The sequence below is a fragment of the Cebus imitator genome, unplaced genomic scaffold (genome assembly GCF_001604975.1).
Source record: "Cebus imitator isolate Cc_AM_T3 unplaced genomic scaffold, Cebus_imitator-1.0 Scaffold113, whole genome shotgun sequence".
In the NCBI taxonomy this organism is placed as follows: domain Eukaryota; kingdom Metazoa; phylum Chordata; class Mammalia; order Primates; family Cebidae; genus Cebus; species Cebus imitator.
Genome location: NW_016107428.1, coordinates 5,987,810 through 6,005,176, shown reverse-complemented (window position 1 = coordinate 6,005,176; position 17,367 = coordinate 5,987,810). Strand labels below are relative to the sequence as shown.

General features: G+C 39.0%; 1 protein-coding gene across 1 annotated transcript in view; it reads right to left on the bottom strand.

Annotated features, from left to right (window-relative positions):
- SLC39A10 (solute carrier family 39 member 10) overlaps positions 1–17,367 on the bottom strand; it is a 171,505-nt gene that overhangs the window by 115,547 nt on the left and 38,591 nt on the right. The window contains exon 2 of the mRNA XM_037742088.1: positions 15,001–15,098. The gene's annotated coding sequence lies outside the window, so the exon portion shown is untranslated. The remainder of the gene's footprint in view (positions 1–15,000; positions 15,099–17,367) is intronic.

The window sequence follows — 17,367 nt, the reverse complement described above, 5'->3', positions numbered from 1 at the left end:
AATAGAGACGGGGTTTCACCATATTGACCAGGATGGTCTCGATCTCTTGACCTCGTGATCCACCCGCCTCGGCCTCCCAAAGTGCTGGGATTACAGGCTTGAGCCACTGCGCCCGGCCTAATAGGAAAATTTTTATGAAGCACCTGCCATATTCCCTATGTGTGGTATGTTGATCACTGTATTTATTATGATCATAGGTAATTGCTCCATAAAAATACAAAAACTTAATTTCAGAATGCTTACTTCATACTATAATTACTGCAAATTTTTCCTGGTTACTTTGCACATCTCTGAATTGGTGAAAATTCTTCCAGTGAAATGATCTGTTCCAACAGTGCTGGCTCTGCATCTTTTCTCCCTAATTTTGCCTCTGCCATTGCCAGCTCTTCTTTCTGAGAATCAGATTAAACGACATAGGGATGCTTCAAAGTATCTGGAGGAAAATGACAACCTATCCTACAGGTAGCTTCTAAATCAGCGTAGTTGACTTCTACAAAGATGAAAACAGTCCTTGCCTCTATGCTGAATTCAGTACCAAGAAAGCAAATTCCATCAAACACTTCCTTCAAATAAATCAAAGAACCCACAATCTGTGTGGCATTAAATTTCCAATTCTAAATATGCACTTAGAGATATTCGACCAATTTTTCAACAAGTAGTTTTGTGTTAGCCTTCTTTCCAAATATTTTGTGTTATTAAACATCTAGAAATACATAGTAAATCTACATGTACATCATAAACAAACTACCTAGATAATGTAAATTAAAATTTTGCCTGTCTCAACAATTAGTATAATTCCCTGTGATTCCAAAAAGCACCATCATTGATCATTCTTCTGTCTCATCCACAATTGGCAGTCAGACAGCAGATAGTCAAAAGGAAATGAGTCAAAACCCAATGAATATATTATCTCTTAGATAAATTTGAGATAAATTAAAAACATAGATAATTTATGTTCTATTTGGAAAATGTTAGATCCAGACTCTTGAACCCTCTACTTATTTTTGGAGCAAGGATTCTCCGTCCCCTGCATTGATCTCTAAGATACCAGAGTCTGGCAGAGATATGGGAGGAAATGGATGAGAGATCCAGGAAGTGGGAACTATGGCAAGAGACAGGTTTTCAAGAAGGTAGGTTTTACAAGAGCTGAGCTTAGTTGCTCAGTACCTGACATGGAGCAACATTCATTAAACTTTGATTGGATACATTCTTCTCTTACTATCTTTGGCATTTAAAATAACAGCACACATATATTGTTATAAATAGTTATTCAGTGAACAAATGGCTCTTGAAGGCGCATTGAGCGTGAAGATGACGTAGAGTGGGGATTTTATGGCAGTATTTGTGGAAGGCTTTTTCTGGGGATCAGGAACTTCAATCCTTAACTACAGAGTGCTTGCTAAATACAGGGTTTCCTATGTAGTTCTCCAGACTTTAAAGATTCACAGGCAGAAGATTTCACAACCTCTAGACAACTTAAACTACCAAATTTAACTCTAATATTTAACTTCCATCCCAGGAAGCGCTGCCCTGTATTTCATGCATATCAATTTACAATGTAATCCCCTCTCTTTCTCTGAACTCTGGGGAAGTATTTCTAAAGTGCCTTCATTTATTTATTGTAAATGGAGTCACCATTGGTTCTTCTTTTCTCCAGGCTAACTCAAATATACTTTCATACCTCTGCTATATTTTTGTAACCCTTTAATGATCTTAGTTGTTCTTTGACTGTTCTCCAGCATTTTAATGTCTAAAGTCCTGGAGGCAGGCTGGGCTCTGTGGCGCATGCCAGTAATCCTAGCACGCCTGTAATCTCAGGCTGAGGCGGCAGATCACTTGAGGTCAGAAGTTCAAGACCAGCCTGGCCAACACGGTGAAACCCAGTCTCCTCCAAAAATAAAAAAAATTAGCTGGGTGTGGTGGTGGATGCCTGTGATCCCAGCTACTTGGGAGGCTGAGGCAAGAGAATTGCTTGAGCTTGGGAGGCAGAGGTAGCAGTGAGCTGAGATTGTGCCACTGTACTCCAGCCTGGGTGACGGAGCGAGACTCTGTCTCAAAATAAATAAATAAATAAATAAATAATGTCCTGGGCCAGATGTAATGGCTCACGCCTGTAATCCTAGCACTTTGGGAGGCAGAGACAGGTGGATCACCTGAGGTCAGGAGTTTGAGACCAGCCCAAACAACATGGTGAAACCCCATCTCTACTGAAAAAAAAAAAAAAATTAGCCAGGTGTGGTGGCAGATGCCTGCATTTGTAATCCCAGCTACTTGGGAGGCTGAAGCAGGAGAATCGCCTGAGCCTGGGAGGTGGAGGTTGCAGTGAGCCAAGATCACACCATTGCACTCCAGCCTGGGCAACAAGAATGAAACTCCGTCTCAAAATAAATATATTAAATAAATACAGTCCTGGAGACGCTGTCTCTAAATAAATAAATAAATAATAAAGTCCTGGAGGCCATGCTTGGTCATAATATGCTGGGACTGGCAGGTGGTGGCTAACGTTAAATTATTCTAAGACCACCTCATACTTCCTATTCGGTCTTACTCAGACTTGTGTCAGCTTTAGTTTTTTTCCTTTTTGCTTTTCATTACATGCTCCATTTGCAAGTTTATCCTTTCTCATCACTGCTGAGGCAGTTATCTTTTGTATTGATCCATGCCTTACGTCATATACCAAATATATATAAAAGATCAAATACTTAAAAGTAAAAAGGTGGTGCTGTAAATGTCCTATAATGGACATTTACATATAATGTAATATGGAAGAATTCACTTATAGTCTTGGAATAAAAAAGGACTTTGTAACTACATCTCAAAATCCCGAAATCATAATGTAAAATATTGGTAAGTTTAACTATCCAAAGCAACACTTCATATAAGACAAAAACAAATAGACAAAGAAGTAACTAACAACAACAGAACAGGTAGTTTACAGAAAGAAAACATCAATGGCTCTTTAACAAAAGATGTTCAACTTCACTCAGAACAAGATAAATCCAAATTAAAATATTAAGATATCAGTTTAAAATCTATTAGATCTGGCTGGGCATGGTGGCTTACACGTGTAATCCCAGCACTTTGGAAGGCCAAGGTAGGCAGATTACATGAGGCCAGGAGTTCAAGGCCAGCCTGGCCAACATGGTGAAAAGCTGTCTCTACTGAAAATACAAAAATTAGTGGACTGGTGGCATATGCCTGTGATCTCAGCTACTCAGAAGGCTGAGGCAGGAGAATTGCTTGAATCGGGAGGCAGAAGTTGCAGTGAGTGGAAATCACGCCACTGCATTCCAGCCTGGATGACAAGAGTGAGACTCTGTCTCAAAAAAAAAAAAAATCCAAACACCCCCTCCCACCAAACCACTGATGATACGCTACTGGGGAAGCTGTAGGACAAAAGAGATGCATATTTCTAGTGGTATCATAAAATGATACAATACTTATGGAAGTTAATTTAGGAATGTCTGTCAAAATTACAAATGCATATACTCCTAATTCAGCACTTTCTTTTCTGGAAAGTTATCTTACAGATACATTTTCACATATGAAAAAGTCTAAAGTGCAAGATTATTAATTGTGGCATTGCTTGCAATAGCAAAATACTGGAAGCCCCGCAACTATAAGGAACACATACCAGTTAATACATCCATATAGTAGAATAATATTTAGCAATTTTCATTAGAAAAAAATGTGGAAGTTCTCTAATAAAATGAAAAGAAATACAGACTAAATGGCAAAACGGGTAAAGCATGGTTCAGATGTGAGAATACAGTGCTTAGTATGCATTTGCTTGAACAGGCTTAAGGAGACTGAAAGAATACACAAGAAACTAGTAATAGTTGGCACTTCAGTGGGGACCTGGGTGAACGGGTGGTAGGGGTGGAAAAGAGATTTTTTTATAGAAAACTTTTAGATTTTTTTTAAAGCATCATGCAAATGTGTTACTAATTAAAAACTTAAAACAAGAGATAAAAAGAAAATACTGTGATGTTTCCAGGCATCATATTCTCTGAGAATAATGCATAACTTTTTTAGGGTCACTGATACATTCAAATTATAAGCAATCAATGCAGTCAAGTTTTACTGTTAATTCCAAATGCTATGACCATATCAATTCTGTAGCCTCTTGCTTCAATCATTATATAAGTAAATAATTAAATTTACTTTACCACTATTTGCTTTTGGAGGTTTCATTATTCTGTCATTAATATTTACTAAATTTCTCAACTTTCCTAGGTATTCTGAAACATCTTTCAACCTGAATCCTCTTGATTAAATTCAGCCACAATGCCCTTCCTCTAGTTTAGTACACACTCCTTCCCAACATGGGGAATTTGTATAGGCGGATTTATCTTTCTCAATGATCTTCATCCTCATTCTTCACCTCCTCCTAGTTTCAAATTCTTCAGATCCCAACGATTTCCTCAAAATGATTTTTTTCCCAGTGTGGAAAAGTTCAGCTTCATTCCCCCATTCCTCTGTTGAGAACTTACATTTGCTTTAGTGAGTCATTTGTGAGTTTCAGTCTCCCTCATCTGAATGTGACACTCCTAAAGGCTGGGAGGGAAGGCGTCTGTTTTTGCACACCTCACCAGAGCTCAGCCTGTTTGGCACAGGGATGCTATGCGAATGTTTGTTGAATGAAGAAATGCAGGCTCAGGGCACTGTGTCAGGGGTTGGGGAAACCTCTGGGAAAGATAAAAGAGATGAGACAACCATCTCTGCCTTTAGGTAGTTCATCAATCAGGGAGGTTAAGATAAATACACATAATTAGAAAGCAGAATGTGGTCATTGCCTTAGGAAGTAAAAGCAAAGTTGTATAGGATTTAGAGCGAAGCAACTGTTAGAAGAATTTTTTAAATGTATTATATATCTGAAGAATGTAGTGGTATTTGAAAAAGGGTTTTGAAAGACTAGTGTGATTTCTTCAAGAAAGGGCAAGGTATTTAATTCAGAAAATCACATGTCTCTAGGGGCCAGGCAAGTAATGTCTGTAACTGAATGGACTGTCAAGCGGAAACTGAGATAAATGAATCTAGAGGTTCTTAAACTTGACTGCACATTACCATCACCTGGGAGATTTAAAAAGTCCCTATACTCAGGCCATAACCCAAGCCAGCTAAATCAGAATCCAGAGAGGTGCAATGGGGTGAGAGTGGAACCTAAGCATCTGTATGTTTTTAAATATCTGGCCAGATCGCGGGTCATCGTGGCTCACACCTAGACTCCGGCACTTGGGGAGGTTGAGGTGGGAGGATTGACTGAAGATAGGAATTCAAAACCAGCCTGAGCAGCAACAGCCAGACCCTATCTCTAAAACAAACAAAAACTGCCCAGGTGATTTCATTATAAGCCAGCAACATCCTCATTAACTGCAGACTTGTTAAAAATGCAGATTCCCAAGCCTCACTCTGGATCTACCCAAACAGAAACTGCACTGTAACAATATCTCCAGTGACTCTCACCTATACTACAGTTTGTGAAGTTCTGCTCTAGAGAACTTTATCCTCCTCTGAGGGAACGAATATTCACTATCCAGTATCCATCTAATGCTCCCATGAGGGGAACCAGACCCCCTCTATTTTTCCTTTTATTGTTTTTTGAGACAAGGTCTTACTGTTCCCCAGGCTGAAGATACTGACACGATCACGGCTCACTGCAGCTTTGACCTCCCAGGCTCAAGTGATCCTCCCACCTCAGCCTCCTGAGTAGCTGGGACCACAGGCATGCACCACCATGTCTGGCTAATATTTTATTTTATTATTATTTTTTTTTATAGAGATGGGGTTTCACCATGTTGGTCAGGCTGGTCTCGAACTCCTGACCTCGTGATCTGCCTGCCTCAGCCTCCCAAAGTGCTGGGATTACAGGTGTGAGCCACTGCACCCAGCTTATTTTTTGTAGCAGGGTCTTGCTATGTTGCCTAGGCTGGTCTCAAACTCCTGGACTCAAATGATCCTCCCACCTGAGCCTCTCAAAGTGCCAGGATAACAGTTCTGAGCCACCATGCCTGGCTATTTTTTTTTTTCATGTATATTGCTGGCAATAAACAAATAATTGAAATCAGTTTCAAGCCACCAGAAGACAACTGAGGCTTTCTGGAGGAGAAAATGGTGAATTAGCGGAGTTTGTCTAAAGCTTAAGTTCTTTTAGAGTGGAAGTTTTTTAACAGGGTTTTTGATATTAACTTTAATACCAAAAGCCAAAACATCTCTGCCAGCAATATTTTATGTGAAAGTTTAGTATGTGACACTCTCAAAGTGGGTAGGGGTTATGGAACACTACCAGATGAGCAATTCTTCTCGACAAATTCCTTAAGAAAAATGTAAAGGAAATTGAATATTAGAAATGAATCCACAAAAGTTTGGAGGGCTCAGAATGCAAAAGTAAAGCTTATATGCTTAATTTTGGCACCGTAAATTCACTCAATATTTTTAAAGCCAGGATTATAATTCCTATACAAACAGAAAAAGAAAACTTGCTCCATCATGATCTGGTTGGGTATATAACTGACGCAAAGGAAAACCGTTGAAGATGTTTAAGCAGCAAATACTTCTCAAGCTCCTAGCCTGTATCAGATGCTATTCCAAGCCCTTTAACTTCACTCCTTCTGTGGTCATGGTCTTTATCTTTATTCCTAGCCAGCCAGCCTCCTGGAAAATTGATGTCATTGCTCATAGAATGAATGATCTCACAAGATAAAAGTGTGGATGACTCAGAGCAGCTCATCCATCCAACTAGAGACTAGAGACTGTCAACAGCTCAGTAACTTCATCTTTGAATATGAAGGACCATTGAGATTGGAAACAGAACAAAGGTAGGGACAGAGTAGGTGAAAATACACCACAGAAGATTCCTTTCTCCCCATTGCTAATAACTTTGACAATAGTTACAAAATTTAAAAAGAAAAATTTTTAATTTTGGATGTGGATTTCAAAGAATAATAAATATTAGCAACCATTTTCTCTTGCTCCTATAATCCTTATATGATCTATTATTCTTTTTTAGGTTAATTTGTTGCACTGGATAATGTTTTTCTCTACCTTTGCTGAAATACTATATAAAATCACTTCTGTGGATAAATATAATTGATTAATTGCAAAAGGAGTAAAACAGTCTGAAAGCTTTAATCTGTTGAACTTCCACTTTATTAAACTATGCATTATTACTACTAAAACATACTAGGTATTTTTGTACACAGTTCGTAAGAGCAAAAATAAAACACTTTACAAAATGGGTTTCTATAAGAAGTTTGTTGATAGATTTTTAAAAAGAAACTCCTAAGCACTTTCAAAATTTTAAACACTAAGAATATAATCAGAGAACAGCTGCACCATTCCCCTGTAATTTTATAAAGCATGCACTTACTTTGTTTTGGCAAAAGGTTCACATTTGTTTTGAGACGTGCACAAGCATAGTAGCAGAGGAAATAAGAAACAATGTTCTATATTAGATAGGCAAGGCACACAGACATGACAAAGAAAAAAAAATTCTCCTTTTGAACTAAAAAGAGAAAAACGATTACTATCATCAAGGAGGAAGAAAGGCATCTCCAAGCAAGAAATATTTTCCCAGCAGTGAGCTAGGAGGATAGAGGGATAGGATGGGGGAACAGAAGGGCACCAGGTCAGAGAACATTGTTTATGGTCCCTATGAACAGAACTTTGATTTATACAAGAAATCAATCCACTTACAGGACGTGCTTAACTTCACCTGTTGGGAGATAAGTTCAGTCTCTTTCCCCTTCTTTGAATGAATGGGAAAGGTTTTCCACTCACCCACTGCCTCCCACCACAGGAATGCTTGCTATCTAGAGAGTTGTTTTGAAACCCATAGCACTTAAAGGAGCTGTATCAACAGGTTTTTTCCTTCTCCCTCACACTGAGCCAATTGTAAATGTTGAATGAGAACCGTAAACAGGTTAAACACTATTGCAGGAATTCAAAACCAGCTCTAGCGAGGGTTCCCCCCACCAATAGAATCACAGTTTATAATTTATCACTTCAACCTTTCTGAGCGAGGGCTATAGAGCCAACAAAGGACTATTTCCTGGCAGTATAATACAAAACACATTTTAAGGAAAGCTTGAAAGCTGGCTTTGGAATTTAGTTGAAACAGAGAAATGTGACTTTTCCCAGATGGAGCTGCTAATGTGTGTCAAGAAAACTCAAAATAGCAAAAAATGTCTTTTCCAGCAATGTAACAAACTCCAAGGCCTTATATACTTATTATCTAGAACTATGTCTATGGTCACCACATGTCAACACAAATATTTATCTTTTCCCTCCCAACTTTGGCCTATAGAGTTTCCATTCTGCCTTGAAATAAAACTGCTTCCAGTACATGGGTGATGGGGCAAAATAGTCATCATAGAAGCTTCACTCTTCCAGCCCTAAATGCTGGAGGGAAAGTCATAGACAAACTCCAACCATATTTTAATCTTCTAATATAAATGTTTAAAACTAGAAATTGAAAAGTCATTTGTATTTTTTCCTTAGATTAACCTTTTTTTGGTTGAAGGGTTAACATCCAGAACTTAGCTTGCCATGTTTGCGTAGCCATTTGTCACTATTTTCGTATCAATTCCAATTTATTTTGCACTACCAAGTGGCTACTTCTAACAGGTTCTGTGGCTTGATATAATCTGATTTATTGTGAGGCCTCTCCAACTTCATGTGGCATAAACTTAATTGGAAATGACTGTACTATGATATCAAACATTGAACAATGATGTGATAAAGAATAGGCATTTTAACTGTAAGTAAACAAACAAGAACACAATTAAAAATAAGCTAACATTCCCAAAATGAACACACTGTTTAAAAGACTATCCTTAATCTTAATGAAAGAAATTAGAATCCCTGTAATAAAAAAAAAAAAAACTACTGAGCAAATAACTTGCTACGTACAGATTATTTTAACTAGTTTCCTAGATGATCTATATATAAAAATTGAAAAGGGACACTGTCACATGGATGCAGAAGCTCCCGCCTATAATCCCAGCATTTTAGGAGCCCAAGGCTGGAGGATTGCTTGAGCCCAGGAGTTCAAGACCAGCCAGGGAAACACAGTGAGATCCCATCTCTCTTTTTTTTGCAGGGGGGAGACAGAGTCTCACTTTGTCACCCAGGCTGGAGGGCAGTGGTACGATCTCAGCTCACTGCAACCTCTACCACTCGGATTGAAGCAATTCTCATGCCTCAGACTCCCAGATAGCCGGGATTACCAGAGTGCACCACCATGCTCATCTAATTTTTTGTATTTTAGTAGAGACAGGGTTTCACCATGTTGCCCAGGCTGGTCTCAAACTCCTGAGTTCAGGCAATCAACCTGCCTCAGCCTCCCAAAGTGCTAGGATTACAGGCATGAGCCACCTCGTGCAGGCTGAAACCCCGTCTCTACAAAAAAATTTTAAAAAAGAAAAAAAGAAAAGGGACAACGCCTAGGTAACTAGTTAATTTCTTAATGTAATCGACCCTAGGGCTCAAACTTGAATGTCTAATTACTCTACATTTGAGGAAGCAAAATAAAGTAACAACAAAAGCAGAGAACTTTAAGGAAGTGGAATAAGGAATCAAAAGATAAGAGTCAGCAACGGAGATGGCTTGTCACAGTGCACAAACCACAGTGAATACTTAAAGATACATTTTACTGTGTTTCTCAGCCTCCCTGAGTTCGGATAGTCCAATAGTTTGGAGTCTTCAGCAAGTTAAAAAAAAAAAAAGCAACAACAAAAAAAGCCTTTGAGAAAAATACTCAAAGTCAACCAAATTACCTAGTTAACTTTGCCCTAAAATTTGCACTAGACACTATGATTTTATCACTTTTTAAAGGATTTCCAGAGGGCGTGAAGCATTTCCAAAAGTGAGGAAAAGAAGTCTATAATCATGCAAGCCTTACTTACTTAGCCACTGCAAATTAAGATGATCAGATATCTCCATAAAATGAGAATTACGAATTTAAAGCTTTATACTAACATGCCTACACATTTTCCCATTCTCCCTCCCTCCCACCTTTTCCCCCTTCCCTCTCTTTCTCTGTCTCTTCTAAAATTTGGGACTACAGAGGATTTTTATCAGCCTTTAAATTCTGATGCCAAAGTAACCAAACCAACGTGGAGCAAGATTAGCTGGGAACATGTAAACCCTTTCCAGAATTTTATTCGTCACAATTTCTACAGGGAGTGCGTGAAAAAATTAAGAATCCACAGTGGAGATGTTCAAGGCATCTTAACCCATAATAGCAATATTCATCAACAATACCAAGATTCATCAACGGAGAAGGATATGTTGTGGTATATTCATGCAATGGAATACTGTGAAACAAAAGAACAAATTACTGACACATGAAAGAAAGTGTATGTTTCCATTCACATGTAGGTCACAGCAGAGTTTACCAGGGAGGAGTTATTGGTTGGGAAAGGGCCCTAGGAGCCTTCTATGTGCTAAAAATGTGCTAGCTCTTGAGCTAAGTGAAGTATACAGGTATATCAATGCATAAACATTCACTGAGGTATAATATGATTTGCACACCTTTCTGTATCTAGGTTGTCCCACAATTTAAAATTTCAATAATGAAATTAAAAGAAAATTCACAGTAGAGGGGAAATAGTCCAAGTTAGAAAGCCACCACCAAAATGCAGCAGGTTCAACCAAAGTGGAATTCTCAAGAAAGAGAATTCCCACTTTAAAAAAGCAAAGAGAAGGCTGGGCATGGTGGCTCACACCTGTAATCCCAGCACTTTGGGAGACCAAGGCAGGTGGATCACCTGAGGCCAGGAGTTCAAGACTGGCCTGGCCAACATGGAGAAACCCATCTCTACTGAAAATACGAAAACTAGCTGGGTATGGTGACATGTGCCTGAATTCCCAGCTACCTAGGAGGCTGAGGCAGGAGAATCGCTAGAACCTAGGAGGCAGAGGCTGCAGTGAGCCAGATCGCACCACTGTCCTCCAGCCTGGGCGACAGAGCAAGACTCTGTCTCAAAAAAAAAAAAAGAAAAAAAAATTTTTGCAAAGAAATAACCCCTTTCCCAGGGTTGAAAGAATGAGCAACCTCTTGTATTTTTTAATTTCCCTTTCTCCTTTTTTTTTTTTTTTTTTTTTGAGACGGAGTTTCACTCATGTTACCCAGGCTGGAGTGCAATGGCATGATCTCGCCTCCCGCCACCTCCGCCTCCTGGGTTCAGGCAATTCTCCTGCCTCAGCCTCCCGAGTAGCAGGGACTACAGGCACGCGCCACCATGCCCAGCTAATTTTTTGTATTTTTAGTAGAGACGGGGTTTCACCATGTTGACCAGGATGGTCTCGATCTCTTGACCTCGTGGTCCACCCGCCTCGGCCTCCCAAAGTGCTGGGATTACAGGCTTGAGCCACCGCGCCCGGCCCTTAATTTCCCTTTCTCATTAGGCATGGAATGTGGGGAGAGGAGGGAAACTAAAGAATGACAAAGACCACCACAAAACTAGGAGGTTTGAGGGACTTCAGTTACACTTTAGAATTGCTTAGTGTCTCCTCAGAAGTTGTAGGTGGTATTCTGATTTTCTTTTGAGAGAGACGGTTGCAGAGTGACCAAGAGGACAAAGAGGAAATCAATGATCTGGGTTTCAAGTGGAGAATTAAAAGTTTGGCCTCAAGTTTACTTTCTATATTGTTCAACAAGAGGGAAGACTGTGGGAGGAAGTGCCATCCAGGAATGAACGGTGTGCATTTGGTTGAACTTTCCTTTGTGTTCTTTCTGGGAAAAAACAACCGATTAATCTGTTGTAGATTGGGAGTAGAGGGATGAGAAGCCCTAGTGTTTATTTCTAATGAAGCTCTTTAGAAATAATGTATGTGCTCTTCTTTTTTAAAAAGCAATTGCAAAACAAATCCTTGCCTTCATGGCCGCTTTTCTTTTTTCCAGGCTTTTTAGGCACACGATGGTTTTTCTCCTATTCTCTCTCTGGACACTCCCCAGACATGGGAGGTTATTTCAGACAGTAGAGGCTGTGGCTGGTGATGAATGTTTAGAAGGCTTCAGCTTGGGCCTTGAGCTTCACGCTCTGGCACTCCTACCTCCTGTCTGAAGTTTTAACCACTAGCTCACTGTCTCATTCACCACTCAAAAGTGCTGCCAGTTACAGCTTGGCTGCATTTAGGAAATCGATTTAGAAATCTCAGACCAAAATGAATAGAGACAATAATGGACAATGCTAAACCTCAGCATTTCATTTAGATCATATGTATGGGGAAAGAGAGTTAAAAACTAAAGCCTATGTATTAGGTGTTTAATATACATTACTACACTTAGCCCTCATGACACCTCTATAAGCTAAACATTATCTCCATTTTATAAGTGGAAATCTCAGACTTCGAGGAACAAAAGTTGTCCAGGTATGATGACTCACGCCTGCAAGCCAAGCACTTTGGGAGGCTGAGGCGAGTGGATCACTTGAACCCAAGAGTTCTAGACCAGCCTGGTCAACATAGCAAAAAACCCATCTGTACAAAAAACACAAAAATTTAGCCAAGTGTGGTGGGCACACACCTGTAATTGCAGGTACTAGGGAGGCTGAGGTGAGAGGACCACTTGAACCTGGGAAATTGGGGCTACAGTGAGTCAAGATTGCACCACTGCACTCCAGCCTGGGTGACAGAGTAAGACCCTATCTCGAAAAATAAAATAAAAAATAAAGGAATAGGCCAGGTGTGGTGGCACACACCTGTACTCCCAGCACTTTGGGAAGCTGAGGATGGCGGATCACGAGATCAGGAGTTCAAGACCAGTGTGGGCAACAAGGTGAAACTCCGTCTCTATTAAAAATACAAAAAAATTAGTCAGGCGTGGTGGTGGGCACTTGTAATCCCAGCTACTTGGGAGGCTGAGGTGGGAGAATCGCTTGAACCCAGGAGGTAGAGGTTGCAGTGAGCCGAGATTGTGCCACTGCACTCCAGCCTGGGTGACAGAGAGAGACTCCGTCTCCAAAAATAAATAAATAAATGAATAAATAAACAAAGGTACTAAATGTGAACAGCTAGGTTTCAAGCTCAGATTCACCTAACTCCAAAACCATTTTATCGTATTATTGCTCAGGTAAGAGTCTTACTCAACACACACAGAGATCAATTGTTCTTTTATCCTATGACAGAACATGCGTGATATATTAAATCAGCTAAAATAAATGGTAACCACCTTGAGGGCAAAGATTGATTACTCTTCTTTTAGTGTAGCATAGAGCATGCCTTGATGTATTAGATGCATACTTCCAAATAGGTACACATGGGATAGATGTCGATTTTTAAAATAAATTACACACACACACACATACATACATTTTCTCAAAGCATGTATACGCTTCTACATCATTGTTATGGATTCAACTATGCAAAAAGTAAAATTTACATATTTAAGACAGTGCAGTAAAAAGTGAAGTTCGTTAGAATGATAGTTATTAATGCCAAACGATAACATAACCAAATGAATTTTTAAAGCTGGGAACTGAATTACATTTGCTTGTCTTTCTCTTAAAGACAAATTGGTTAATATTTGTTATTCCAAAATTAACAAAAAAGCAAGAATAAAGCCTTTCATGGCATAACTAATCCTAAATACAGAATCACTTAAAAAAAAAAAACCCATGCAAATACAAGATGTTCTTATACAAGATGAAACCTCAATAAGCAGACTCAAATCCATCTATTAGTAAATTGATACCCTCATGACCAGTTATTTACACCAAAAAATCCAAAAGCTGACTAAAAACTTTCTTTACTGGGATTCTCCCTCATTTTGTTATACTTTCTTTATGTGGAAGAAAAGCTCTGGCAAGGATTTAAATTCTCAATGCCTTATGTTTTCACAAAAGTTATAGCCTGCAATTAGTTTATTCACTTTTAAATTAAATCATAATTTCTCACTCAAAGAATTGTACCTAAGCCTTTCATTTCTGTATTGTTAATGATTCTTTGTAGTTAAAGACATGCAAGATTCCAAGGTAGTGTGCTTTGTTATTTTCTTTTTACTATTAAAATTCTGAGTTTGCCTGAGGGTAACTCAGAATTTAAAATTATTTTGTAGAATAAAAAAGGCTTCTTTCAATAATGAAGGCTCATTTGGCTTTCCAGTAGAATTTTCCAGGTTTTCAGGTTTGTACTCGTTTTTCAGAATTATCTAAGGATGAGTTTGATTGTGGTTCTGAATCTACTCATAAGCAGTTAATCTCCACCCAAATATGTCGGGTTAGGTCCACTTTTGAGATTATAAGAAAAATAAAAATAACACCCAGTATTTCTTTCTTTCAAGACCTTGTCTTCATTACTTTGTTCATGAAATGTTATTGAGGTAAATAGACATTCCTGAAATGTTAACAATGTGTACCTATGCACTGTAAGTTTTTCCCTCCATTATTCCAAAATGTTTCCTCTTACTGCTTACTTTTGGGATTCTCCTTTCAACATTTTTTAGAGTGGTCATTTTCAGTGAAAGTAATGTCTTATGTTGGCTAAATTTGGGGAGGGGACATCTCTTTTCAATGGTTTTGAGTTGGTTTTGCATACTATCTTTGGTCCACATTATGCTTCTTAAACCAATCTGTTTGGGCACATACGTCTTCTTGTTCCTGCCTCTCCATTTTTAATGCTTGTCATTGTCTCAGCATTCTCTCAATTTTAAGTCACATTTTTTTTTTCTATTCCTTTGTATGAATTAACATATTTCTTCCTTTTAATTGGTAGCCACTTCATTCTGATTTAAGGTCTTTAAAATTTACTTTTGGTCCCTCCCCACGGAGCCCCTGTTGATGTCAATTTAGTAACACACCAAAGATTTACTGAATGGCACACTCCCTGAATTTGACACTTCTGGTGTGTGGATGGGGGGCATTCTGTCACTCTTTGCTCTAACTCCAGTATGACTGAAGACATTGTGACCCAAAAATCAAATACTAAAAGAAATGTCCAACTGTCTAACCAATAATATATACTATACCATTTAACAAATGGTAAATAAATGAAACTTACCCTTTAAAGATTTCAATAGATGATATAGTATCTTTACTTCTTTATTTCAGTTCACTCCAACTCAGGTAACAATTATTGAAGCCTCTCAGGTCCAGGGGCTGTGGAGACCACAAACAGAAGGATAAAGCTAGTCCCTCCACCTAAATTTGCATTTGTTTAGATCAGCTAAGGCTTTCAAACACCAAGCTTTATATAAAGTGTTTTCCTGGAAGGGTGTGTAGTAACTGTTTTCTCCAGCCAGTGAGGATCTTAGCTTCCCTTACTTTTAAAGCTTTGGGTTGTTCTTCAGCTATTCTTTTTATGTTGAATATCCTCAGGGGATTATACCCACTTCTATATTTAATGTATTTTAATTCAGCCTTGTAATGATCTATATATATGCATTCATGAGCTCATCTTTCCCTTAGGACTTACACAGGTAGCAGAGATTACACTGGCATTTTTTACTACTTCCTGGCAATTGCAAGTCTGACTTCATAAACACTTCTATTTCTGTGCTTGCAACTGAAAGTTTCAGAGACACTGTGATTACTTGATTAAATAAATAAAACAAGGTCTTTTGGACTGATTTGTTTTACAACACCATGACTATAGCAAACTGGCAACGCACACAACACACAGTCTGGCTTTTTCTCTTCTTTAAATCATATCCCCACCCAACCAACCTCAACTTTTTTTCTTCCTATGAAAAATTGCTTTGAAATCTTGCAGGGTTTGTATCACTTTCTCATAGCATGCATTATGCTCCTACCCTGAGTATAGTATTTCATGCTTCCTTTGTCGATCTTATTGGCCCTTGGACAAAAAATACATTTTGCATTTGAAGACAAAGAAAAGTATTTTTCTTCCCATTTCTTTCTTCTTTTGGCAAGGAAAGTGGGATGAGAGAGTGGGTGGGAGAGAAGCAATGCTGAAAACAGAAACGAGTGAACCCTGATACAACTGTATGAGATGGTCTGGAGGGATTCTTAACTGAAATAATATCAAATACCACCTCCTAACTCAAACAACTCAATAACAAGAAGACAATTAACCCAATCAAAAAACCAGCAAATGGACCTAAATACATATTTCTCAAAAGAAAACAAGCAAATGGCCAACAGATACATAAAAAAAATACTCAGCATCATTAATCCTCAGGGAAACGCAAATTAAAACCACAATAAAATATCACCACACACCTGTTAGAATTGCTATTATCAAAAAAATGAAAGATAATAAGTGTTGGCAAGGGTGTGGAAAAAAGGGAAACCTAGTGTGCTGACGGTGGAAATGTAAATGAATACAGCCATGATGGAAAACGGTATAGAAGTTCCTCAGAAAACTGAAACTAAAATTGCCATGTGATTCAGCAATCCCACTACTGGGTGCATATTCAAAGAAAATGAAATCAATATGTAAAAGGGGTATCTGCATTCTCATGTTCATTGCAGCATATGTATATATGTACATATATATATATTTTTTTTTTCTTTTTTTTTTTTTTGAGACAAGGTCTCACTCTGTGGCCCAGGTTAGAGTGCAGTAGCACAATCATGGCTCACTACAGCCTGAACCTCCCCAGGCTCAGGTGATCCTCCTACCTCAGCCTCCCCAGTAGCTGAGACAACAGGTGCCACCATGCTTGCTAATTTTTATATTTTTCGTAGTAACAGCGTTTCACCATGTTGCCCAGGCTGGCCTAGAACTCCTGACCTCAAATGATTGCCCGCCTCAGCCTCTCAAAGTGCTGGGATTACAGGTGTGAGCCACCACACCTGGCCAGTTAAATTCTAAACTGAAAAAAAAAAAGATAAACTCTACTGGTCAGGTGCAGTGGCTCACGCCTGTAATCCCAGCACTTTGGGAAGCCAAGGTGGGCAGATCACCAGGTCAGGAGTTCAAGACCAGCCTGGTCAATATGGTGAAACCCCGTCTCTACTAAAAGTACAAAAATTAGCTGGGCATAGTGGTGGGTGCCTGTAGTCCCAGCTACTTGGGAGGTTAAGGCAGGAGAATGGCTTGAACCTGGGAGGCAGAGGTTGCAGTGAGCCTAGATCGAGCCACTGCACTCCAGCCTGGGCAACAGAACAAGACTCTGTCTCAAAAGAAATAAATTAAAAAAAAAAAAAGAGAGAAACTCCTCAATTTGAAAGACTAAGCATTGTTCCCTGTTGAACTATATAACCATACCCTGGTGTGCCTTGCTTAGAGTAAGAAAAGGCCTACATCTGTCTGTGGGCTGTAATCACTATGCAGTAGCTATCTCTTTGCCTGAAATATGGTGAGTGAGCACCAATGAAGGGAGCAAAATACGGAAATGAATATGGAAGTAAAGATTTACTAGATTAGGGGGAACATAGGGGAGGGACGGTGGGGGGTGGGGAG